Here is a 23,608-nt window from a genome sequence, read left to right as displayed (position 1 = left end):
ATTTAAAAAAGGAATGGATACATTTCTGAATGAAAAAGCTATCCAAGGTTATAATACTTAAAATATCAACATGGTTAATCCGGGGGTAACATGAGTTATAGTAGCTAACTAGTCATAAAACATTATTCAGCAAGTATGTAGAATCATCACAACTTAAAACAGGTTGAACACGATGGGCAATTTGCCTCTATTCAACCTCAAAAACTATGTTACTATATTACTATGTTATTGTAGTATACAGAACACCACAATGCAATGAGCAGTGATAGTGAGCACTGATGAGGATACTAGAACTGACACTGAGCAGCAAGATGCAGCACTGGACTATTAGTAATGTACTGTAGTATGCTGAGCACCACAATGCAGCACAAGACAATGAGCAGTGATACTGAGCACTGATGAGGATACTACTGAGAACTGACACTGAGCAGGAGAGACACACTACTAGTATTACTGAGCAGCAATAAGTAACCACTGATACTGAGCACTGATATTGAGATTTCCACTGAGAGAACATAGCCACGTCCTCTCCGCTCTCTCTTCAATGCACGAGTAAAAATGGCAGCAACGCGCAGCTCTTTATATGGAATCCGAATCTCGCGAGAATCCGACAGCGGGATGATGACATTTTCCCTTGTTCAGGTTTTCCGAGTCAGGCGGGAACAACCGAGCCGGCCTCGGACCAGTGTAAACCACGTGGAGTTCGTGGGGAATTCGGTTCTCGGAGAACCGAACCCGCTCCTCTCTACCTTATACCCATCAATTTTTTTATTTTCAATCTAAGCCCCTGCAGTTTTCTGTAAGCATCTGCTTCGCTATGATGATCAACAAGTCACAAGGGCAAACACTCAGGGTTTGAGGCGTAGATCTTAGGACCAGCTGCTACAAGCATGGCAGAAGTGTCACTATCACTGGTGACACCCAGAGAGGTGGCGAGGGAGATTGTAATGCAGTGCGCGCAGATAAGCAGCGCAATGGTAAAAAGGAGGCATGGTTTCATAGGTAGGGGCGTGGCCTGGTGGCCTGAATCTACATTTTGTTGCTCCGGGTGTCCCGGGGGTTGGGGGCTGCACCCGGGGACTAGTGTGTGAGCGGTGCTGGCTCCTGCACAGTGACAGGGCATGGCCACCCAGCATGACGCCTCCCTTCTTGACCATGCTGTAATTGCAGTCGCACTGCAGTTCAGCGTGATCATAAAAAATGGTGTAGGCTCCTGCTGGTGCAGACTGTATGTGCGCGCAGGAAGCCGCCACCATTTTTGTGATCACAGCGGCTGAATGTGATGTCATACAGCCGCTGTGACCACGCCCCCTGTGTCTCCTCCGTTGCAGACCCCATTTTGAAGCCTTGCCCCCGCACCGCTCCATCCCTGACTTGGAAATGGAGTGTTGCTGACCCACCTCTCCCCCCCCTTCCCCGCCCCGATTGACAGGCAGAGGCGATCACATTCTCTGCGGGGTGCCGCAGAAAATGCAGGCACATGCGTATGCTCTTAGCAATTTTTGCAGTTGGATCGCTTATTGTGATTGCAATCCAACCTGAATCAGGCCCTATTACCTATCACAATGCGCTGCGGGCAGTACAAAATTGGGTTAATATAGGAGAAAAACCCCCAGACCTGTGCTCCTTAACTGTACCTGGTGGCTAGTGGAGCGGCTGCCCAGTAATCAGTGTCCACCGCAGTGCGCACACGGCCCACCCCCTACGGCCTCGCTCCCCTTCATCAGCGGCATCGTGATCCGGAAGGGTGGTGTGTGTGTGACTGACCTTAGGATGAAACCGGAGCCTCCGCTGCAGTGACCCAGCAACCAGGGCACGGGAGTATATAGCGCCGCTGGGAGTGATGAAGCTGCAGTAAAGATGTCTATTAGACCTAGCCTGCTGCAGCCCTTGTAGATTCTCATAAAACAAGTTCTTCTTTTCTTGTCAAAATTAATAGCTAAGAATAGGCTGCCTGAGGCAGGCCCCTGTTAATTGGCCTGCTACTGAAGGCACCAACTACAAACTGAGCTCCCTGTTCATGGAAGCGGGGTTATAGAGGAGAATGCACTGAGCTTCTTGGGAACAGTCAAAAGCTTTGAGCCGGTTGGTGCCTCAGATCAAGATCCTACTCTACACCCCAATGTGAATCCTTGTGGAGTCCAGTGTACCCCACAGAAGAAATTAATGTGTCACACCCATTGGCAGCAACCTTAGAATAGCTGCTGACGGGCACAATTGAGAAAGGAAGGGGGGGGGGGACATTTGAATCCAGCACATAGATGCAATTCAAATATGTAATTTGTACCTTCCTATTTTAAAATATAATGGATGAACCTCACCCTGTGAGAACAATCTTCATGATCAAGAGATCTAATATGTAAAATAAGTATGAGTTGGGATAGGGCTGGGGAGGGTGGCAGCTCGGGCAGCCCCTCCCCCTTCAAGTTAAGGAGATTCAACTGAGGAAGCACAAGGGAACTCTCGTCTGGGGACAACAACTGCAGGGAGACCACATCTTTTCAGATGAACATGGGAGGGCGGAAGGCTGCCTAATACTGAAGCACCATCAAATATCAAACCATATCCAACAACTAGTACAAGCATTCCTGGGGGAAGGTCTGCAGCAGACGGATTTGCATACGGTGATGTCATCCAAGCAGTGGGCCAAAGTTGGCTGGAACCCTCATCTGCATATAAAAAGAGAAAAGGGGCATGCAGGGCATGGCGGCCTTTTGCAGTGCTTGGATGACCCCTAGTTCGCATTAAACACCCCCACCCTCCTTTGGTGTGGGGCTCATGTTGGCCATGCCCCATCCCCTGAAGCATTCATGCTGATTTCTTGCAGCAGCTGGGCACTGTAACAGCTCCAGAGCTGCTCTGTAAGGCAAGTAAAAGGGTGTGGGCCCTGCAGCACCACCTGTAGTTCGCATTGTGCGTTGGAAGGCACAAAGTAAGCAGACGGGAGGAGAAGTCAGGATAGTACACAAGGGCATCCTTTTCTCTTAGTCCGTAGAGGATGCTGGGGTCACATTAAGAACCATGGGGTATAGACGGGATCCGCAAGAGACATGGGCACTTTAAGACTTTCAAAGGGTGTGAACTGGCTCCTCCCTCTATGCCCCTCCTCCAGACTCCAGTTATAGGAACTGTGCCCAGGGAGACGGACATTTCGAGGAAAGGATTTATTGTTAAACTAAGGTGAGCATCTTACCAGCTCACACCTTAAGCATGCCGCAGAACGTGGCATTCAACAGAACACAAGCCAACGGCATGAACAATTGCAGCAAAAAGCTGACCAGAACCGTAACACAACATGTGTATAACCACAAGTAATAACTGCAGACACAGTATGGACTGGGACGGGTGCCCAGCATCCTCTACGTACTAAGAGAAAAGGATTTACCGGTAGGTATTAAAATCCTATTTTCTCATACGACCTAGAGGATGCTGGGGTCACATTAAGAACCATGGGGTTATACCAAAGCTCTTGAACGGGTGGGAGAGTGCGTACGACTCTGCAACACCGAATGACCCAACTTGAGGTTATCATCAGCCAAGGTATCAAACTTGTAAAACTTAGCAAAAGTGTTTACTAAATAGCTGCTCGGCAAAGTTGCAATGCCGAGACTCCCCGACCAGCTGCCCAGGATGAACCCACCTTTCTAGTAGAATGTGTCTTCACCTAATTCAGTAACGGCAATCCTGCCGTGGAATGAGCATGCTGAATCTTACCACAGATCCAGCGCATAATGGTCTGCATGGAAGCAGGACACCCAATCATGTTGGGAGCATACAGGACAAACAGAGCCTCTGTTTTCCTAATCTTCATGAAAGATCAAATAAAGGCTCTTGTGATACTGCATGGTTTGTACTGTTTTCCATGTGCTCCCAGATCTTTCAAGCAAGTAGCATGGTCAAGAAAGTTCTGTTTGAAAAGAAACAAACATTTACTGTCATTGTTATGCAAATAAACTTACATTAAAGCTAACAAGAAAGCACACTCGTTCTGTCTTTAAACTGATAAAAGAAACCCCAATAATATGGGGCATGCAAAAATTGAGATAAAACTCAGTTTTGCTCCTCTCCACGGAAATCTTTAATAAAAGGCGAAATATTTGTTAGTTCTGAAGAGAAACCAGAGCATGACCAAGATTCCACCTGTCGCCTGAGTGCCATGCCAGCAGTTCTCATTCAGCTCAAAGTGAGCACCCAATTTGAATGAAAGAAAGCAGATTTCTCACCAGGCTTCCCCTTGCTATAAACATGGTTTGTACTCTTTTCCATGTGCTCCCAGATCTTTCAAACAATTAGTGTGGTCAAGAAAGTTCTGTTTGAAAAGAAACAAACATTTACTGTCATTTCTATGCAAATGAGCTTACATTAAAGCACACTCGTTCTATCTTTAAACCAATAAAATAAAACCCCAATAAGATGGGGCATGCAAAAATTGAGATAAAACTCAGTTTTGCTCCTCTCCACGGAAATCTTTAGTAAAAGGCGAAAGATTTGTTCGTTCTGAAGAGAAACCACAGCATGACCAAGATTCTACCTGTCGCCTGAGTGCCATGCCAGCAGTCCTCATTCAGCTCAAAGTGAGCACCCAATTTGAAAGAAAGAAAGCAGATTTCTCACCAGGCTTCCCCTTGCTATAAACATGGTTTGTACTCTTTTCCATGTGCTCCCAGATCTTTCAAGCAATTAGTATAGTCAAGAAAGTTCTGTTTGAAAAGAAACAAACATTTACTGTCATTTCTACGCAAATGAGCTTACATTAAAGCACACTCGTTCTATCTTTAAACTGATAAAAGAAACCCCAATAAGACGGGGCATGCAAAAATTGAGATAAAACTCAGTTTTGCTCCTCTCCACGGAAATCTTTAGTAAAAGGCGAAAGATTTGTTCGTTCTGAAGAGAAACCAGAGCATGACCAAGATTCCACCTGTCGCCTGAGTGCCATGCCAGCAGTCCTCATTCAGCTCAAAGTGAGCACCCAATTTGAAAGAAAGAAAGCAGATTTCTCACCAGGCTTCCCCTTGCTATAAGCATGGTTTGTACTCTTTTCCATGTGCTCCCAGATCTTTCAAGCAATTAGTATGGTCAAGAAAGTTCTGCTTGAAAAGAAACAGACATTTATTGTCATTGTTATGCAAATAAACTTACATTAAAGCTAACAAGAAAGCACACTCGTTCTGTCTTTAATCCGATAAAAGAAACCCCAATAATATGGGGCATGCAAAAATTGAGATAAAACTCAGTTTTGCTCCTCTCCACGGAAATCTTTAGTAAAAGGCGAAAGATTTGTTCGTTCTGAAGAGAAACCAGAGCATGACCAAGATTCCACCTGTCGCCTGAGTGCCGTGCCAGCAGTCCTCATTCAGATCAAAGTGAGCGCCCAATTTGAAAGAAAGCAGATTTCTCACCTGTCTTCTCCTTGCTATAAGCATGGTTTGTACTGTATTCCATGTGCTCCCAGATCTTTCAAGCAAGTAGCATGGTCAAGAAAGTTCTGTTTGAAAAGAAACAAACATTTACTGTAATTTCTATGCAAATGAGCTTACATTAAAGCACACTCATTCTATCTTTAAACCGATAAAAGAAACCCCAAAAAGATGGGGCATGCAAAAATTGAGATAAAACTCGGTTTTGCTCCTCTCCACGGAAATCTTTAGTAAAAGGCGAAAGATTTGTTCGTTCTGAAGAGAAACCAGAGCATGACCAATATTTTTATCTGAAAATATGTGTTCTCCCTGCAGTTGTTGTCCCCAGATGAGAGTTCCCTTGTGCTGCCTCAGTTGAATCTCCTTTACTTGACAGGGGGATGCTCGAGCAGCGACCCTCCCCAGCTCTAGCCCAACTCCTACTTACCTGCCAGATGAGATACTATGATCATGAAGGTGCTTCTCCCAGGGCAAGGCTCACCCATTGCACTCTGGGTGTGCTGCTTCTGCGATTTCCCCAAATGTGGGAAACTTGACTGCATAATTTGTGTTTCCTCTGGTCGGCTCTCGTATAATTCAGATCTCTTTGTCTCAGGTCTCTCTCCAGCCTAGTTTGCTGTCTGTTTCTACTTCTCTTTTCTTGAGCCGCTCCCTTCTATGCCCTTGCGCACTATCCTGACTTCTCCCGTCTGCTTACTTCGTGCCTTCCAACGCACAATGCAAACTACAGGTAGTGCTGCAGGACCCACACCCTTTTACTTGCCTTACAGAGCGTCTCTGGAGCAGTTACAGTGCCCAGCTGCTGCAAGAAATCAGCTTGAATGCTTCAGGGGCTGGGGAATAGCCAACATGAGCCCCACACCGAAGGAGGGTGGAGGTGTGTAATGCGAACTAATGGTCATCTAAGCGCCGCAAAAGGCCGCCATGCCCTGCACGCCCCTTGTCTCTTTTCATATGCAGACGAGGGTTGAAGCCAACTTTGACCCACTGTTTGGATGACATCACCATATGCAAATCCATCTGCTGCAGGCCTTCCCCCAGGAATGCTTGCACTAGTTGTTGCATTTGGTTTGTTGTTTGGGGGTGCTTCAGTATTAGGCAGCCTTCTGCCCTCCCATGTTCATCTGAAAATATGTGTTCTCCCTGCAGTTGTTGTCCCCAGATGAGAGTTCCCTTGTGCTGCCTCAGTTGAATCTCCTTTACTTGACAGAGATGTGCCTGAGCAGCGGCCCTCCCCAGCCCTATCCCAAATCATACTTATTTTGCATAGGCGATACCAAGGTCATGAAGATTGTTCTCCCAGGGTGAGGTTCATTCATTGCATTCTGGGTATGCTGACCCCTGTGATTTCCCCAAATGTGGGAAACTCGACTGCATTATTTGTGGTAGTGGGGGACTGTGTTTGTGCTTTCCTCTGGTCAGCTCTGGTAAAAATCAGATTTCTTTATCTCAGATCTTCCTCTAGCCTTGTTCTTCTTTCGAGAGTTCCCTTGTGCTGCCTCAGTTGGATCTCTTTCACTTGACAGGGGGGTGCCCGAGCAGCGACCCTCCCCAGCTCTAGCCCAACTCCTACTTACCTGCCAGGTGAGATACTATGATCATGAAGGTGCTTCTCCCAGGGCAAGGCTCACCCATTGCACTCTGGGTGTGCTGCTCCTGCGATTTCCCCAAATGTGGGACACTTGACTGCATAATTTGTGTTTCCCCTCGTCGGCTCTCGTATAATTCAGATCTCTTTGTCTCAGGTCTCTCTCCAGCCTAGTTTGCTGTCTGTTTCCACTTCTCTTTTCTTGAGCCGCTCCCTTCTATGCCCTTGCGCACTATCCTGACTTCTCCCGTCTGCTTACTTCGTGCCTTCCAACGCACAATGCGAACTACAGGTAGTGCTGCAGGGCCCACACCCTTTTACTTGCCTTACAGAGTAGCTCTGGAGCAGTTACAGTGCCCAGCTGCTGCAAGAAATCAGCTTGAATGCTTGAGGGGCTGGGGCATAGCCAACATGAGCCCCACACCGAAGGAGGGTGGAGGTGTGTAATGCGAACTAGGGGTCATCCAAGCGCTGCAAAAGGCCGCCATGCCCTGCACGCCCCTTTTCTCTTTTCATATGCAGACGAGGGTTGAAGCCAACTTTGACCCACTGCTTGGATGACATCACCATATGCAAATCCATCTGCTGCAGGCCTTCCCCCAGGAATGCTTGCACTAGTTGTTGCATTTGGTTTGTTGTTTGGGGGTGCTTCAGTATTAGGCAGCCTTCTGCCCTCACATGTTCATCTGAAAATATGTGTTCTCCCTGCAGTTGTTGTCCCCAGATGAGAGTTCCCTTGTGCTGCCTCAGTTGAATCTCCTTTACTTGACAGAGATGTGCCTGAGCAGCGGCCCTCCCCAGCCCTATCCCAAATTATACTTATTTTGCATAGGCGATACCATGGTCATGAAGATTGTTCTCCCAAGGTGAGGTTCATTCATTGCATTCTGGGTATGCTGACCCCCTGTGATTTCCCCAAATGTGGGAAACTCGACTGCATTATTTGTGGTAGTGGGGGACTGTGTTTGTGCTTTCCTCTGGTCAGCTCTGGAAAAAGTCAGATTTCTTTGTCTCAGATATTCCTCTAGCCTTGTTCTTCTTTCGAGAGTTCCCTTGTGCTGCCTCAGTTGGATCTCTTTCACTTGACAGGGGGGTGCCCGAACAGCGACCCTCCCCAGCTCTAGCCCAACTCCTACTTACCTGCCAGGTGAGATACTATGATCATGAAGGTGCTTCTCCCAGGGCAAGGCTCACCCATTGTACTCTGGGTGTGCTGCTCCTGCGATTTCCCCAAATGTGGGAAACTTGACTGCATAATTTGTGTTTCCCCTGGTCGGCTCTCGTATAATTCAGATCTCTTTGTCTCAGGTCTCTCTCCAGCCTAGTTTGCTGTCTGTTTCCACTTCTCTTTTCTTCAGCCGCTCCCTTCTATACCCTTGTGCACTATCCTGACTTCTCCTCCCGTCTGCTTACTTTGTGCCTTCCAATGCACAATGCAAACTACAGGTAGTGCTGCAGGGCCCACACCCTTTTACTTGCCTTACAGAGCAGCTCTGGAGCTGTTACAGTGCCCAGCTGCTGCAAGAAATCAGCTTGAATGCTTCAGGGGATGGGGCATGGCCAACATGAGCCCCACACCAAAGGAGGGTGGAGGTGTTTAATGCGAACTAGGGGTCATCCAAGCACCGCAAAAGGCCGCCATGCCCTGCACGCCCCTTTTCTCTTTTCATATGCAGATGAGGGTTGAAGCCAACTTTGACCCACTGCTTGGATGACATCACCGTATGCAAATCCGTCTTCTGCAGAACTTCCCCCAGGAATGCTTGCACTAGTTGTTGCATTTGGTTTGTTGTTTGGGGGTGCTTCAGTATTAGGCAGCCTTCTGCCCTCCCATGTTCATCTGAAAATATGTGTTCTCCCTGCAGTTGTTGTCCCCAGATGAGAGTTCCCTTGTGCTGCCTCAGTTAAATCTCCTTTACTTGACAGAGATGTGCATGAGCAGCGGCCCTCCCCATCCCTATTCCAAATCATACTTATTTTGCATAGGAGATACCATGGTCATGAAGATTTTTCTCCCAGGGTGAGGTTCATTCATTGCATTTTGGGTATGCTGACCCCTGTGATTTCCCCAAATGTGGGAAACTCAACTGCATTATTTGTGGTAGTGGGGGACTGTGTTTGTGCTTTCCTCTGGTCAGCTCTGGTAAAAGTCAGATTTCTTTGTCTCAGATTTTCCTCTAGCCTTGTTCTTCTTTCGAGAGTTCCCTTGTGCTGCCTTAGTTGGATCTCCTTCACTTTACAGGGGGGTACCCGAGCAGCGACCCTCCCCAGCTCTAGCCCAACTCCTACTTACCTGCCAGGTGAGATACTATGATCATGAAGGTGCTTCTCCCAGGGCAAGGCTCACCCATTGCACTCTGGGTGTGCTGCTCCTGCGATTTCCCCAAATGTGGGAAACTTGACTGTATAATTTGTGTTTCCCCTGGTCGGCTCTCGTATAATTCAGATCTCTTTGTCTCAGGTCTCTCTCCAGCCTAGTTTGCTGTCTGTTTCCACTTCTCTTTTCTTGAGCCGCTCCCTTCTATGCCCTTGCGCACTATCCTGACTTCTCCTCCTGTCTGCTTACTTTGTGCCTTCCAACGCACAATGCGATCTACAGGTAGTGCTGCAGGGCCCAGACCCTTTTACTTGCCTTACAGAGCAGCTCTGGAGCTGTTACAGTGCCCAGCTGCTGCAAGAAATCAGCTTGAATGCTTCAGGGGCTGGGGCATAGCCAACATGAGCCCCACACCAAAGGAGGGTGGAGGTGTTTAATGCAAACTAGGGGTCAGCCAAGCGCCGCAAAAGGCCACCATGCCCTGCACGCCCCTTTTCTCTTTTCATATGCAGACGAGGGTTGAAGCCAACTTTGACCCACTGCTTGGATGACATCACCATATGCAAATCCATCTGCGGCAGGCCTTCCCCCAGGAATGCTTGCACTAGTTGTTGCATTTGGTTTGTTGTTTGGGGGTGCTTCAGTATTAGGCAGCCTTCTGCCCTCCCATGTTCATCTGAAAATATATGTTCTCCCTGCAGTTGTTGTCCCAAGATGAGAGTTCCCTTGTGCTGCCTCAGTTGAATCTCCTTTACTTGACAGAGATGTGCATGAGCAGCGGCCCTCCCCAGCCCTATTCCAAATCATACTTATTTTGCATAGGAGATACCATGGTCATGAAGATTTTTCTCCCAGGGTGAGGTTCATTCATTGCATTTTGGGTATGCTGACCCCTGTGATTTCCCCAAATGTGGGAAACTTGACTGCATTATTTGTGGTAGTGGGAGACTGTGTTTGTGCTTTCCTCTGGTCAGCTCTGGTAAAAGTCAGATTTCTTTGTCTCAGATTTTCCTTTAGCCTTGTTCTTCTTTCGAGAGTTCCCTTGTGCTGCCTCAGTTGGATCTCCTTCACTTTACAGGGGGGTACCCGAGCAGCGACCCTCCCCAGCTCTAGCCCAACTCCTACTTACCTGCCAGGTGAGATACTATGATCATGAAGGTGCTTCTCCAAGGGCAAGGCTCACCCATTGTACTCTGGGTGTGCTGCTCCTGCGATTTCCCCAAATGTGGGAAACTTGACTGCATAATTTGTGTTTCCCCTGGTCGGCTCTCGTTTAATTCAGATCTCTTTGTCTCAGGTCTCTCTCCAGCCTAGTTTGCTGTCTGTTTCCACTTCTCTTTTCTTCAGCCGCTCCCTTCTATACCCTTGTGCACTATCCTGACTTCTCCTCCCGTCTGCTTACTTTGTGCCTTCCAATGCACAATGCAAACTACAGGTAGTGCTGCAGGGCCCACACCCTTTTACTTGCCTTACAGAGCAGCTCTGGAGCTGTTACAGTGCCAAGCTGCTGCAAGAAATCAGCTTGAATGCTTCAGGGGCTGGGGCATAGCCAACATGAGCCCCACACCGAAGGAGGGTGGAGGTGTTTAATGCAAACTAGGGGTCAGACAAGCGCCGCAAAAGGCCACCATGCCCTGCACGCCCCTTTTCTGTTTTCATATGCAGACGAGGGTTGAAGCCAACTTTGACCCACTGCTTGGATGACATCACCATATGCAAATCCATCTGCGGCAGGCCTTCCCCCAGGAATGCTTGCACTAGTTGTTGCATTTGGTTTGTTGTTTGGGGGTGCTTCAGTATTAGGCAGCCTTCTGCCCTCCCATGTTCATCTGAAAATATGTGTTCTCCCTGCAGTTGTTGTCCCCAGATGAGAGTTCCCTTGTGCTGCCTCAGTTGAATCTCCTTAACTTGACAGAGATGTGCCTGAGCAGCGGCCCTCCCCAGCTCTATCCCAAATCATACTTATTTTGCATAGGAGATACCATGGTCATGAAGATTATTCTCTCAGGGTGAGGTTCATTCATTGCATTCTGGGTATGCTGACCCCTGTGATTTCCCCAAATGTGGGAAACTCGACTGCTTTATTTGTGGTAGTGGGGGACTGTGTTTGTGTTTTCCTCTGGTCAGCTCTGGTAAAAGTCAGATTTCTTTGTTTCAGAGCCTTGTTCTTCTTTTGAGAGTTCCCTTGTGCTGCCTCAGTTGGATCTCCTTCACTTGACAGGGGGGTGCCCGAGCAGAGACCCTCCCCAGCTCTAGCCCAACTCCTACTTACCTGCCAGGTGAGATACTATGATCATGAAGGTGCTTCTCCCAGGGCAAGGCTCACCCATTGCACTCTGGGTGTGCTGCCCCTGCGATTTCCCCAAATGTGGGAAACTTGACTGCATAATTTGTGTTTCCCCTGGTCGGCTCTCGTATAATTCAGATCTCTTTGTCTCAGGTCTCTCTCCAGCCTAGTTTGCTGTCTGTTTCCACTTCTCTTTTCTTCAGCCGCTCCCTTCTATACCCTTGTGCACTATCCTGACTTCTCCTCCCGTCTGCTTACTTTGTGCCTTCCAATGCACAATGCAAACTACAGGTAGTGCTGCAGGGCCCACACCCTTTTACTTGCCTTACAGAGCAGCTCTGGAGCTGTTACAGTGCCCAGCTGCTGCAAGAAATCTGCTTGAATGCTTCAGGGGATGGGGCATGGCCAACATGAGCCCCACACCAAAGGAGGGTGGAGGTGTTTAATGCGAACTAGGGGTCATCCAAGCACCGCAAAAGGCCGCCATGCCCTGCACGCCCCTTTTCTCTTTTCATATGCAGATGAGGGTTGAAGCCAACTTTGACCCACTGCTTGTATGACATCACCGTATGCAAATCCGTCTTCTGCAGAACTTCCCCCAGGAATGCTTGCACTAGTTGTTGCATTTGGTTTGTTGTTTGGGGGTGCTTCAGTATTAGGCAGCCTTCTGCCCTCCCATGTTCATCTGAAAATATGTGTTCTCCCTGCAGTTGTTGTCCCCAGATGAGAGTTCCCTTGTGCTGCCTCAGTTGAATCTCCTTTACTTGACAGAGATGTGCATGAGCAGCGGCCCTCCCCAGCCCTATTCCAAATCATACTTATTTTGCATAGGAGATACATTGGTCATGAAGATTGTTCTCCCAGGGTGAGGTTCATTCATTGCATTTTGGGTATGCTGACCCCTGTGATTTCCCCAAATGTGGGAAACTCAACTGCATTATTTGTGGTAGTGGGGGACTGTGTTTGTGCTTTCCTCTGGTCAGCTCTGGTAAAAGTCAGATTTCTTTGTCTCAGATTTTCCTCTTGCCTTGTTCTTCTTTCGAGAGTTCCCTTGTGCTGCCTCAGTTGGATCTCCTTCACTTGACAGGGGGGTACCCGAGCAGCGACACTCCCCAGCTCTAGCCCAACTCCTACTTACCTGCCAGGTGAGATACTATGATCATGAAGGTGCTTCTCCCAGGGCAAGGCTCACCCATTGCACTCTGGGTGTGCTGCTCCTGCGATTTCCCCAAATGTGGGAAACTTGACTGCATAATTTGTGTTTCCCCTGGTCGGCTCTCGTATAATTCAGATCTCTTTGTCTCAGGTCTCTCTCCAGCCTAGTTTGCTGTCTGTTTCCACTTCTCTTTTCTTCAGCCGCTCCCTTCTATACCCTTGTGCACTATCCTGACTTCTCCTCCCGTCTGCTTACTTTGTGCCTTCCAATGCACAATGCAAACTACAGGTAGTGCTGCAGGGCCCACACCCTTTTACTTGCCTTACAGAGCAGCTCTGGAGCTGTTACAGTGCCCAGCTGCTGCAAGAAATCAGCTTGAATGCTTCAGAGGCTGGGGCATAGCCAACATGAGCCCCACACCGAAGGAGGGTGGAGGTGTTTAATGCAAACTAGGGGTCGGTCAAGCGCCGCAAAAGGCCACCATGCCCTGCACGCCCCTTTTCTGTTTTCATATGCAGACGAGGGTTGAAGCCAACTTTGACCCACTGCTTGGATGACATCACCATATGCAAATCCATCTGCGGCAGGCCTTCCCCCAGGAATGCTTGCACTAGTTGTTGCATTTGGTTTGTTGTTTGGGGGTGCTTCAGTATTAGTCAGCCTTCTGCTCCACCCTCCTTTGGTGTGGGGCTCATGTTGGCCATGTCCCATCCCCTGAAGCATTCAAGCAGATTTCTTGCAGCAGCTGGGCACTGTAACAGCTCCAGAGCTGCTCTGTAAGGCAAGTAAAAGGGTGTGGGCCCTGCAGCACTACCTGTAGTTTGCATTGTGCATTGGAAGGCACAAAGTAAGCAGACGGGAGGAGAAGTCAGGATAGTGCACAAGGGTATAGAAGGGAGCGGCTGAAGAAAAGAGAAGTGGAAACAGACAGCAAACTAGGCTGGAGAGAGATCTGAGACAAAGAGATCTGAATTATACGAGAGCCGACCAGGGGAAACACAAATTATGCAGTCAAGTTTCCCACATTTGGGGAAATCGCAGGGGCTGCACACCCAGAGTGCAATGGGTGAGCCTTGCCCTGGGAGAAGCACCTTCATGATCATAGTATCTCACCTGGCAGGTAAGTAGGAGTTGGGCTAGAGCTGGGGAGGGTCGCTGCTCGGGCACCCCCCTGTTAAGTGAAGGAGATCCAACTGAGGCAGCACAAGGGAACTCTCAAAAGAAGAACAAGGCTAGAGGAAGATCTGAAACAAAGAAATCTGACTTTTACCAGAGCTGACCAGAAGAAAACACAAACACAGTCCCCCACTACCACAAATAAAGCAGTCGAGTTTCCCACATTTGGGGAAATCACAGGGGTCAGCATACCCAAAATGCAATGAATGAACCTCACCTCGACTGCTTTATTTGTGGTAGTGGGGGACTGTGTTTGTGTTTTCCTTCTGGTCAGCTCTGGTAAAAGTCAGATTTCTTTGTTTCAGATCTTCCTCTAGCCCAACTCCTACTTACCTGCCAGGTGAGATACTATGATCATGAAGGTGCTTCTCCCAGGGCAAGGCTCACCCATTGCACTCTGGGTGTGCTGCCCCTGCGATTTCCCCAAATGTGGGAAACTTGACTGCATAATTTGTGTTTCCCCTGGTCGGCTCTCGTATAATTCAGATCTCTTTGTCTCAGATCTCTCTCCAGCCTAGTTTGCTGTCTGTTTCCACTTCTCTTTTCTTCAGCCGCTCCCTTCTATACCCTTGTGCACTATCCTGACTTCTCCTCCCGTCTGCTTACTTTGTGCCTTCCAATGCACAATGCAAACTACAGGTAGTGCTGCAGGGCCCACACCCTTTTACTTGCCTTACAGAGCAGCTCTTGAGCTGTTACAGTGCCCAGCTGCTGCAAGAAATCTGCTTGAAAGCTTCAGGGGATGGGGCATGGCCAACATGAGCCCCACACCAAAGCAGGGTGCAGCAGAAGGCTGCCTAATACTGAAGCACCCCCAAACAACAAACCAAATGCAACAACTAGTGCAAGCATTCCTGGGGGAAGGCCTGCCGCAGATGGATTTGCATATGGTGATGTCATCCAAGCAGTGGGTCAAAGTTGGCTTCAACCCTCGTCTGCATATGAAAACAGAAAAGGGGCGTGCAGGGCATGGTGGCCTTTTGCGGCGCTTGACTGACCCCTAGTTTGCATTAAACACCTCCACCCTCCTTCGGTGTGGGGCTGATGTTGGCTATACCCCAGCCCCTGAAGCATTCAAGCTGATTTCTTGCAGCAGCTGGGCACTGTAACAGCTCCAGAGCTGCTCTGTATGACATCACATTCAGCCGCTGTGATCAAAAAAATGGTGGCGGCTTCCTGCGCGCACATACAGTCTGCACCAGCAGGAGCCTACACCATTTTTTATGATCACGCTGAACTGCAGTGCGACTGCAATTACAGCATGGTCAAGAAGGGAGGCGTCATGCTGGGTGGCCATGCCCTGTCACTGTGCAGGAGCAAGCACCGCTCACACACTAGTCCCCGGGTGCAGCCCCCAACCCCCGGGACACCCGGAGCAACAAAATGTAGATTCAGGCCACCAGGCCACGCCCCTACCTATGAAACCATGCCTCCTTTTTACCATTGCGCTGCTTATCTGCGCGCACTGCATTACAATCTCCCTCGCCACCTCTCTGGGTGTCACCAGTGATAGTGACACCTCTGCCATGCTTGTAGCAGCTGGTCCTAAGATCTACGCCTCAAACCCTGAGTGTTTGCCCTTGTGACTTGTTGATCATCATAGCGAAGCAGATGCTTACAGAAAACTGCAGGGGCTTAGATTGAAAATAAAAAAATTGATGGGTATAAGGTAGAGAGGAGCGGGTTCGGTTCTCCGAGAACCGAATTCCCCACGAACTCCACGTGGTTTACACTGGTCCGAGGCAGGCTCGGTTGTTCCCGCCTGACTCGGAAAACCTGAACAAGGGAAAATGTCATCATCCCGCTGTCGGATTCTCGCGAGATTCGGATTCCATATAAAGAGCTGCGCGTTGCTGCCATTTTTACTCGTGCATTGAAGAGAGAGCGGAGAGGACGTGGCTATGTTCTCTCAGTGGAAATCTCAATATCAGTGCTCAGTATCAGTGGTTACTTATTGCTGCTCAGTAATACTAGTAGTGTGTCTCTCCTGCTCAGTGTCAGTTCTCAGTAGTATCCTCATCAGTGCTCAGTATCACTGCTCATTGTCTTGTGCTGCATTGTGGTGCTCAGCATACTACAGTACATTACTAATAGTCCAGTGCTGCATCTTGCTGCTCAGTGTCAGTTCTAGTATCCTCATCAGTGCTCACTATCACTGCTCATTGCATTGTGGTGTTCTGTATACTACAATAACATAGTAATATAGTAACATAGTTTTTGAGGTTGAATAGAGGCAAATTGCCCATCGTGTTCAACCTGTTTTAAGTTGTGATGATTCTACATACTTGCTGAATAATGTTTTATGACTAGTTAGCTACTATAACTCATGTTACCCCCGGATTAACCATGTTGATATTTTAAGTATTATAACCTTGGATAGCTTTTTCATTCAGAAATGTATCCATTCCTTTTTTAAATCCAATTACAGAGTCCGCCATTACCACCTTCCCTGGCAGGGAATTCCACATCCTGATTGCCCTAACAGTGAAGAAACCTTTCCTCCATTGCGTTCTGAACTTTCCTCCAGTCGCAGCGAGTGACCACGTGTTCTTTTAATAAATAATTCCTCTGATAACTCTTTGTTATGTATCTTTACATATTTGAAGATATTAATAATATCTCCTCTTAGGCACCTCTTTTCTAGTGTATAAATATTCAGCCTAGTAAGTCTTTCCTTATAGTCCAGTACTTTTAGGCCTTTAATCAATTTAGTCTTCAGGATCTCTTACACTTCCATGAGCAGCAGAGTAGTGCAATGGAAGCATGCTGGGCCCATAACCCAGAGGTTGATTGATCAAAACTATCCTCTGCTATGTGCATTTTTTTTTTTATAATTAAAGTAATCAAAAACTGGGATTGATATTTTGGCTCTTTTATTTTTACTTAAAGTACAATAACTTTTATCATTTTAATTTGTTTTAATAGTATATTGACAGCATTGTTTTCTTTAAAAAATCCACTTAATTTTCTTTACCCTATTACTGAAATGGTAATTGACAAAAACAAACTACATTGTCACCAGAAGAGCAATGCAAAATGTACAAGTGATATATGAAAATCATCTCCCATCTTGAATTTCAATGATGCATTGGGACAACAATTTGTGAGAAACATCTTCACCCATAAAGAAAGATTTTCTTAATTCCTTACCTGTGTGCTGATTAGATATCACCTTGTTTTCACATTAAACAGACTTCCCCATGAGGAAGCAGCAAGGATGCAGTGACGTTTCCTGGTGTCAACCTGTATTATTTCAGTAGACATTGAAATGAGGATGCATCTTTGATGCCTTTCCAATGAAGCAAGTTTATTTCAGTAATAGGTGAAAAACCATTCCTACAAAGGTGTTAATCAGAGACTTGGCTTTGTGGACACTTTTCAGAGAGCAAATTTGTTAGCATAAACATAAAATCAGAAAATGAAGAGCTGTTTAATCACTCAATTGGACTTTTCTGCCAGCATATTTTTTTTTCTCTGCAACCCACTGCTAAATTGTGCTTCCTAGCTGTTTCTTTATAAAATCACTTAATCAAATCTAACTCTGATTACATCAGAGAAGGCCAGGTACCCTACACCATAAGGGTTTTTTTTTGAAATTTTGACTTGTCTACTTAAAGATCACCAAAATCTGATTACAAGGTCAATTACATCCCTGGGTGGGATTGAACCACCAACCTTTTGGTTAATAGCCAAACATGCTAACCGATTGCGCCACAGAGACACCTTGCAAAAGTCTATACTGACAAAGGCTAATAATCATTCATCTAGAACGTTTCCTAGAAAAACTTTAAAAAGTCAATAATCTGGAGAATTTTTGTAAGATACACATTGGTACTTTCCCATGATGAGTGAGTGCTTCAGGATTTCTTGCACTTACATGGGCTATTAACCAAAAGGTTGGTGGTTCAATCCCACCCAGGGATGTAATTGACCTTGTCATCAGATTTTGGTGATCTTTAAGTAGACAAGTCAAAATTTCAAACCCCCTCTTATGGTGTAGGGTACCTGGCCTTCTCTGACGTAATCAGAGTTAGATTTAATTAAGTGATTTTATAAAAAACAGCTAGGAAGCACAATTTAGCAGTGGGTTGCAGAGAAAAAAATAACATTTTAAACCTACCGGTAATTTTTTTTTCTCGTAGTCCGTAGAGGATGATGGGGACTCCGTAAGGATCATGGGGGATAGACGGGCTCCGCAGCAGACATGGGCACTTTAAGAAAGACTTTAGATCTGGGTGTGCACTGGCTCCTCCCTCTATGCCCCTCCTCCATACCTCAGTTAGAGAAACTGTGCCCAGAGGAGACGGACAGTACGAGGAAAGGATTTTTGTTAATCCAAGGTCAAGATTCATACCAGCCACACCAATCACACCGTATAACTTGTGATATACTACCCAGTTAACAGTATGAAAACAACATAGCATCAGTCCAAGACCGATGAAAACTAACATATAACCCTTATGTAAGCAATAACTATATACAAGTCTTGCAGAAGTAGACCGCACTTGGGACGGGCACCCAGCATCCTCTACGGACTACGAGAAAAAGATTTACCGGTAGGTTTAAAATCTTATTTTCTCTTACGTCCTAGAGGATGCTGGGGACTCCGTAAGGACCATGGGGATTATACCAAAGCTCCCAAACGGGCAGGAGAGTGCGGATGACTCTGCAGCACCGATTGAGCAAACAGGAGGTCCTCCTCAGCCAGGGTATCAAACTTATAGAACTTTGCAAAGGTGTTTGAACCAACTTTGACCCACTGCTTGGATGACATCACCATATGCAAATCCATCTGCGGCAGGCCTTCCCCCAGGAATGCTTGCACTAGTTGTTGCATTTGGTTTGTTGTTTGGGGGTGCTTCAGTATTAGGCAGCCTTCTGCCCTCCCATGTTCATCTGAAAATATGTGTTCTCCCTGCAGTTGTTGTCCCCAGATGAATGAACCTCACCCTGGGAGAACAATCTTCATGACCATGGTATCTCCTATGCAAAATAAGTATGATTTGGAATAGGGCTGGGGAGGGCCGCTGCTCATGCACATCTCTGTCAAGTAAAGGAGATTCAACTGAGGCAGCACAAGGGAACTCTCATCTGGGGACAACAACTGCAGGGAGAACACATATTTTCAGATGAACATGGGAGGGCAGAAGGCTGCCTAATACTGAAGCACCCCCAAACAACAAACCAAATGCAACAACTAGTGCAAGCATTCCTGGGGGAAGTTCTGCAGAAGACGGATTTGCATACGGTGATGTCATCCAAGCAGTGGGTCAAAGTTGGCTTCAACCCTCATCTGCATATGAAAAGAGAAAAGGGGCGTGCAGGGCATGGCGGCCTTTTGCGGTGCTTGGATGACCCCTAGTTCGCATTAAACACCTCCACCCTCCTTTGGTGTGGGGCTCATGTTGGCCATGCCCCATCCCCTGAAGCATTCAAGCAGATTTCTTGCAGCAGCTGGGCACTGTAACAGCTCCAGAGCTGCTCTGTAAGGCAAGTAAAAGGGTGTGGGCCCTGCAGCACTACCTGTAGTTTGCATTGTGCATTGGAAGGCACAAAGTAAGCAGACGGGAGGAGAAGTCAGGATAGTGCACAAGGGTATAGAAGGGAGCGGCTGAAGAAAAGAGAAGTGGAAACAGACAGCAAACTAGGCTGGAGAGAGACCTGAGACAAAGAGATCTGAATTATACGAGAGCCGACCAGGGGAAACACAAATTATGCAGTCAAGTTTCCCACATTTGGGGAAATCGCAGGGGCAGCACACCCAGAGTGCAATGGGTGAGCCTTGCCCTGGGAGAAGCACCTTCATGATCATAGTATCTCACCTGGCAGGTAAGTAGGAGTTGGGCTAGAGCTGGGGAGGGTCTCTGCTCGGGCACCCCCCTGTCAAGTGAAGGAGATCCAACTGAGGCAGCACAAGGGAACTCTCGAAAGAAGAACAAGGCTAAAGGAAAATCTGAGACAAAGAAATCTGACTTTTACCAGAGCTGACCAGAGGAAAGCACAAACACAGTCTCCCACTACCACAAATAATGCAGTCAAGTTTCCCACATTTGGGGAAATCACAGGGGTCAGCATACCCAAAATGCAATGAATGAACCTCACCCTGGGAGAAAAATCTTCATGACCATGGTATCTCCTATGCAAAATAAGTATGATTTGGAATAGGGCTGGGGAGGGCCGCTGCTCATGCACATCTCTGTCAAGTAAAGGAGATTCAACTGAGGCAGCACAAGGGAACTCTCATCTTGGGACAACAACTGCAGGGAGAACATATATTTTCAGATGAACATGGGAGGGCAGAAGGCTGCCTAATACTGAAGCACCCCCAAACAACAAACCAAATGCAACAACTAGTGCAAGCATTCCTGGGGGAAGGCCTGCCGCAGATGGATTTGCATATGGTGATGTCATCCAAGCAGTGGGTCAAAGTTGGCTTCAACCCTCGTCTGCATATGAAAAGAGAAAAGGGGCGTGCAGGGCATGGTGGCCTTTTGCGGCGCTTGGCTGACCCCTAGTTTGCATTAAACACCTCCACCCTCCTTTGGTGTGGGGCTCATGTTGGCTATGCCCCAGCCCCTGAAGCATTCAAGCTGATTTCTTGCAGCAGCTGGGCACTGTAACAGCTCCAGAGCTGCTCTGTAAGGCAAGTAAAAGGGTCTGGGCCCTGCAGCACTACCTGTAGATCGCATTGTGCGTTGGAAGGCACAAAGTAAGCAGACAGGAGGAGAAGTCAGGATAGTGCGCAAGGGCATAGAAGGGAGCGGCTCAAGAAAAGAGAAGTGGAAACAGACAGCAAACTAGGCTGGAGAGAGACCTGAGACAAAGAGATCTGAATTATACGAGAGCCGACCAGGGGAAACACAAATTATGCAGTCAAGTTTCCCACATTTGGGGAAATCGCAGGGGCAGCACACCCAGAGTGCAATGGGTGAGCCTTGCCCTGGGAGAAGCACCTTCATGATCATAGTATCTCACCTGGCAGGTAAGTAGGAGTTGGGCTAGAGCTGGGGAGGGTCGCTGTTCGGGCACCCCCCTGTCAAGTGAAAGAGATCCAACTGAGGCAGCGCAAGGGAACTCTCGAAAGAAGAACAAGGCTAGAGGAAGATCTGAGACAAAGAAATCTGACTTTTTCCAGAGCTGACCAGAGGAAAGCACAAACACAGTCCCCCACTACCACAAATAATGCAGTCGAGTTTCCCACATTTGGGGAAATCACAGGGGTCAGCATACCCAGAATGCAATGAATGAACCTCACCTTGGGAGAACAATCTTCATGACCATGGTATCGCCTATGCAAAATAAGTATGATTTGGGATAGGGCTGGGGAGGGCCGCTGCTCAGGCACATCTCTGTCAAGTAAAGGAGATTCAACTGAGGCAGCACAAGGGAACTCTCATCTGGGGACAACAACTGCAGGGAGAACACATATTTTCAGATGAACATGTGAGGGCAGAAGGCTGCCTAATACTGAAGCACCCCCAAACAACAAACCAAATGCAACAACTAGTGCAAGCATTCCTGGGGGAAGGCCTGCAGCAGATGGATTTGCATATGGTGATGTCATCCAAGCAGTTGGTCAAAGTTGGCTTCAACCCTCGTCTGCATATGAAAAGAGAAAAGGGGCGTGCAGGGCATGGCGGCCTTTTGCAGCGCTTGGATGACCCCTAGTTCGCATTACACACCTCCACCCTCCTTCGGTGTGGGGCTCATGTTGGCTATGCCCCAGCCCCTGAAGCATTCAAGCTGATTTCTTGCAGCAGCTGGGCACTGTAACTGCTCCAGAGCTACTCTGTAAGGCAAGTAAAAGGGTGTGGGCCCTGCAGCACTACCTGTAGTTCGCATTGTGCGTTGGAAGGCACGAAGTAAGCAGACGGGAGAAGTCAGGATAGTGCGCAAGGGCATAGAAGGGAGCGGCTCAAGAAAAGAGAAGTGGAAACAGACAGCAAACTAGGCTGGAGAGAGACCTGAGACAAAGAGATCTGAATTATATGAGAGCCGACGAGGGGAAACACAAATTATGCAGTCACGTTTCCCACATTTGGGGAAATCGCAGGAGCAGCACACCCAGAGTGCAATGGTTGAGCCTTGCCCTGGGAGAAGCACCTTCATGATCATAGTATCTCACCTGGCAGGTAAGTAGGAGTTGGGCTAGAGCTGGGGAGGGTCGCTGCTCGGGTTCCCCCCTGTGAAGTGAAGGAGATCCAACTGAGGCAGCACCAGGGAACTCTCGAAAGAAGAACAAGGCTAGAGGAAGATCTGAGACAAAGAAATCTGACTTTTACCAGAGCTGACCAGAGGAAAGCACAAACACAGTCTCCCACTACCACAAATAATGCAGTCAAGTTTCCCACATTTGGGGAAATCACAGGGGTCAGCATACCCAAAATGCAATGAATGAACCTCACCCTGGGAGAAAAATCTTCATGACCATGGTATCTCCTATGCAAAATAAGTATGATTTGGAATAGGGCTGGGGAGGGCCGCTGCTCATGCACATCTCTGTCAAGTAAAGGAGATTCAACTGAGGCAGCACAAGGGAACTCTCATCTTGGGACAACAACTGCAGGGAGAACATATATTTTCAGATGAACATGGGAGGGCAGAGGACTGCCTAATACTGAAGCACCCCCAAACAACAAACCAAATGCAACAACTAGTGCAAGCATTCCTGGGGGAAGGCCTGCCGCAGATGGATTTGCATATGGTGATGTCATCCAAGCAGTGGGTCAAAGTTGGCTTCAACCCTCGTCTGCATATGAAAAGAGAAAAGGGGCGTGCAGGGCATGGTGGCCTTTTGCGGCGCTTGGCTGACCCCTAGTTTGCATTAAACACCTCCACCCTCCTTTGGTGTGGGGCTCATGTTGGCTATGCCCCAGCCCCTGAAGCATTCAAGCTGATTTCTTGCAGCAGCTGGGCACTGTAACAGCTCCAGAGCTGCTCTGTAAGGCAAGTAAAAGGGTGTGGGCCCTGCAGCACTACCTGTAGTTCGCATTGTGCGTTGGAAGGCACAAAGTTAGCAGACAGGAGGAGAAGTCAGGATAGTGCGCAAGGGCATAGAAGGGAGCGGCTCAAGAAAAGAGAAGTGGAAACAGACAGCAAACTAGGCTGGAGAGAGACCTGAGACAAAGAGATCTGAATTATACGAGAGCCGACCAGGGGAAACACAAATTATACAGTCAAGTTTCCCACATTTGGGGAAATCGCAGGAGCAGCACACCCAGAGTGCAATGGGTTAGCCTTGCCCTGGGAGAAGCACCTTCATGATCATAGTATCTCACCTGGCAGGTAAGTAGGAGTTGGGCTAGAGCTGGGGAGGGTCGCTGCTAGGGTACCCCCCTGTAAAGTGAAGGAGATCCAACTAAGGCAGCACAAGGGAACTCTCGAAAGAAGAACAAGGCTAGAGGAAAATCTGAGACAAAGAAATCTGACTTTTACCAGAGCTGACCAGAGGTAAGCACAAACACAGTCCCCCACTACCACAAATAATGCAGTTGAGTTTCCCACATTTGGGGAAATCACAGGGGTCAGCATACCCAAAATGCAATGAATGAACCTCACCCTGGGAGAAAAATCTTCATGACCATGGTATCTCCTATGCAAAATAAGTATGATTTGGAATAGGGCTGGGGAGGGCCGCTGCTCATGCACATCTCTGTCAAGTAAA

General features: G+C 47.8%; 27 non-coding genes and 2 pseudogenes across 27 annotated transcripts; 14 read left to right on the top strand and 15 right to left on the bottom strand.

Annotated features, from left to right (window-relative positions):
- Window positions 1–4,010: 4,010 nt before the first annotated feature.
- On the bottom strand, window positions 4,011–4,126 carry LOC135046155 (U5 spliceosomal RNA). Its single transcript, XR_010238504.1, has one exon. It is a non-coding gene; the product is annotated as a U5 spliceosomal RNA (small nuclear RNA).
- A 275-nt stretch (window positions 4,127–4,401) lies between these two features.
- LOC135046147 (U5 spliceosomal RNA) lies at window positions 4,402–4,517 on the bottom strand. Its single transcript, XR_010238496.1, has one exon. It is a non-coding gene; the product is annotated as a U5 spliceosomal RNA (small nuclear RNA).
- Window positions 4,518–4,791: 274 nt separating this feature from the next.
- LOC135046139 (U5 spliceosomal RNA) lies at window positions 4,792–4,907 on the bottom strand. The gene has a single exon (XR_010238489.1). It is a non-coding gene; the product is annotated as a U5 spliceosomal RNA (small nuclear RNA).
- Window positions 4,908–5,193: 286 nt separating this feature from the next.
- On the bottom strand, window positions 5,194–5,309 carry LOC135046132 (U5 spliceosomal RNA). Its single transcript, XR_010238482.1, has one exon. It is a non-coding gene; the product is annotated as a U5 spliceosomal RNA (small nuclear RNA).
- Window positions 5,310–5,579: 270 nt separating this feature from the next.
- Window positions 5,580–5,695, bottom strand: LOC135046134 (U5 spliceosomal RNA). Its single transcript, XR_010238484.1, has one exon. It is a non-coding gene; the product is annotated as a U5 spliceosomal RNA (small nuclear RNA).
- Window positions 5,696–5,839: 144 nt separating this feature from the next.
- Window positions 5,840–6,002, top strand: LOC135046074 (U1 spliceosomal RNA). The gene has a single exon (XR_010238445.1). It is a non-coding gene; the product is annotated as a U1 spliceosomal RNA (small nuclear RNA).
- Window positions 6,003–6,673: 671 nt separating this feature from the next.
- On the top strand, window positions 6,674–6,837 carry LOC135046199 (U1 spliceosomal RNA). Its single transcript, XR_010238545.1, has one exon. It is a non-coding gene; the product is annotated as a U1 spliceosomal RNA (small nuclear RNA).
- A 152-nt stretch (window positions 6,838–6,989) lies between these two features.
- On the top strand, window positions 6,990–7,125 carry LOC135046090 (U1 spliceosomal RNA; annotated as a pseudogene).
- A 698-nt stretch (window positions 7,126–7,823) lies between these two features.
- Window positions 7,824–7,988, top strand: LOC135046028 (U1 spliceosomal RNA). Its single transcript, XR_010238401.1, has one exon. It is a non-coding gene; the product is annotated as a U1 spliceosomal RNA (small nuclear RNA).
- Window positions 7,989–8,140: 152 nt separating this feature from the next.
- On the top strand, window positions 8,141–8,303 carry LOC135046070 (U1 spliceosomal RNA). Its single transcript, XR_010238441.1, has one exon. It is a non-coding gene; the product is annotated as a U1 spliceosomal RNA (small nuclear RNA).
- A 674-nt stretch (window positions 8,304–8,977) lies between these two features.
- LOC135046106 (U1 spliceosomal RNA) lies at window positions 8,978–9,141 on the top strand. Its single transcript, XR_010238465.1, has one exon. It is a non-coding gene; the product is annotated as a U1 spliceosomal RNA (small nuclear RNA).
- Window positions 9,142–9,293: 152 nt separating this feature from the next.
- On the top strand, window positions 9,294–9,456 carry LOC135046054 (U1 spliceosomal RNA). Its single transcript, XR_010238427.1, has one exon. It is a non-coding gene; the product is annotated as a U1 spliceosomal RNA (small nuclear RNA).
- A 674-nt stretch (window positions 9,457–10,130) lies between these two features.
- LOC135046021 (U1 spliceosomal RNA) lies at window positions 10,131–10,294 on the top strand. The gene has a single exon (XR_010238394.1). It is a non-coding gene; the product is annotated as a U1 spliceosomal RNA (small nuclear RNA).
- Window positions 10,295–10,446: 152 nt separating this feature from the next.
- On the top strand, window positions 10,447–10,609 carry LOC135046109 (U1 spliceosomal RNA). The gene has a single exon (XR_010238468.1). It is a non-coding gene; the product is annotated as a U1 spliceosomal RNA (small nuclear RNA).
- A 674-nt stretch (window positions 10,610–11,283) lies between these two features.
- LOC135046025 (U1 spliceosomal RNA) lies at window positions 11,284–11,447 on the top strand. Its single transcript, XR_010238398.1, has one exon. It is a non-coding gene; the product is annotated as a U1 spliceosomal RNA (small nuclear RNA).
- Window positions 11,448–11,589: 142 nt separating this feature from the next.
- LOC135046043 (U1 spliceosomal RNA) lies at window positions 11,590–11,752 on the top strand. The gene has a single exon (XR_010238416.1). It is a non-coding gene; the product is annotated as a U1 spliceosomal RNA (small nuclear RNA).
- Window positions 11,753–12,426: 674 nt separating this feature from the next.
- Window positions 12,427–12,590, top strand: LOC135045998 (U1 spliceosomal RNA). The gene has a single exon (XR_010238372.1). It is a non-coding gene; the product is annotated as a U1 spliceosomal RNA (small nuclear RNA).
- A 152-nt stretch (window positions 12,591–12,742) lies between these two features.
- On the top strand, window positions 12,743–12,905 carry LOC135046056 (U1 spliceosomal RNA). The gene has a single exon (XR_010238429.1). It is a non-coding gene; the product is annotated as a U1 spliceosomal RNA (small nuclear RNA).
- An 828-nt stretch (window positions 12,906–13,733) lies between these two features.
- On the bottom strand, window positions 13,734–13,896 carry LOC135046067 (U1 spliceosomal RNA). The gene has a single exon (XR_010238438.1). It is a non-coding gene; the product is annotated as a U1 spliceosomal RNA (small nuclear RNA).
- A 373-nt stretch (window positions 13,897–14,269) lies between these two features.
- LOC135046042 (U1 spliceosomal RNA) lies at window positions 14,270–14,432 on the top strand. The gene has a single exon (XR_010238415.1). It is a non-coding gene; the product is annotated as a U1 spliceosomal RNA (small nuclear RNA).
- A 3,159-nt stretch (window positions 14,433–17,591) lies between these two features.
- TRNAN-AUU (transfer RNA asparagine (anticodon AUU)) lies at window positions 17,592–17,665 on the bottom strand. The gene has a single exon. It is a non-coding gene; the product is annotated as a tRNA-Asn (tRNA).
- Window positions 17,666–19,618: 1,953 nt separating this feature from the next.
- Window positions 19,619–19,781, bottom strand: LOC135046041 (U1 spliceosomal RNA). Its single transcript, XR_010238414.1, has one exon. It is a non-coding gene; the product is annotated as a U1 spliceosomal RNA (small nuclear RNA).
- A 152-nt stretch (window positions 19,782–19,933) lies between these two features.
- Window positions 19,934–20,097, bottom strand: LOC135046020 (U1 spliceosomal RNA). The gene has a single exon (XR_010238393.1). It is a non-coding gene; the product is annotated as a U1 spliceosomal RNA (small nuclear RNA).
- A 674-nt stretch (window positions 20,098–20,771) lies between these two features.
- Window positions 20,772–20,934, bottom strand: LOC135046040 (U1 spliceosomal RNA). Its single transcript, XR_010238413.1, has one exon. It is a non-coding gene; the product is annotated as a U1 spliceosomal RNA (small nuclear RNA).
- Window positions 20,935–21,086: 152 nt separating this feature from the next.
- On the bottom strand, window positions 21,087–21,250 carry LOC135046012 (U1 spliceosomal RNA). Its single transcript, XR_010238385.1, has one exon. It is a non-coding gene; the product is annotated as a U1 spliceosomal RNA (small nuclear RNA).
- A 699-nt stretch (window positions 21,251–21,949) lies between these two features.
- On the bottom strand, window positions 21,950–22,084 carry LOC135046117 (U1 spliceosomal RNA; annotated as a pseudogene).
- Window positions 22,085–22,236: 152 nt separating this feature from the next.
- On the bottom strand, window positions 22,237–22,400 carry LOC135046019 (U1 spliceosomal RNA). The gene has a single exon (XR_010238392.1). It is a non-coding gene; the product is annotated as a U1 spliceosomal RNA (small nuclear RNA).
- A 674-nt stretch (window positions 22,401–23,074) lies between these two features.
- LOC135046093 (U1 spliceosomal RNA) lies at window positions 23,075–23,237 on the bottom strand. Its single transcript, XR_010238459.1, has one exon. It is a non-coding gene; the product is annotated as a U1 spliceosomal RNA (small nuclear RNA).
- Window positions 23,238–23,389: 152 nt separating this feature from the next.
- Window positions 23,390–23,553, bottom strand: LOC135046180 (U1 spliceosomal RNA). Its single transcript, XR_010238527.1, has one exon. It is a non-coding gene; the product is annotated as a U1 spliceosomal RNA (small nuclear RNA).
- Between the last annotated feature and the right edge of the window lie 55 nt (window positions 23,554–23,608).

The sequence above is a fragment of the Pseudophryne corroboree genome, unplaced genomic scaffold, assembly GCF_028390025.1.
Source record: "Pseudophryne corroboree isolate aPseCor3 unplaced genomic scaffold, aPseCor3.hap2 scaffold_915, whole genome shotgun sequence".
Lineage (NCBI taxonomy): Eukaryota > Metazoa > Chordata > Amphibia > Anura > Myobatrachidae > Pseudophryne > Pseudophryne corroboree.
Note: the sequence above shows the minus strand (reverse complement) of the source record. Positions and strands in the feature narration are given on the sequence as shown.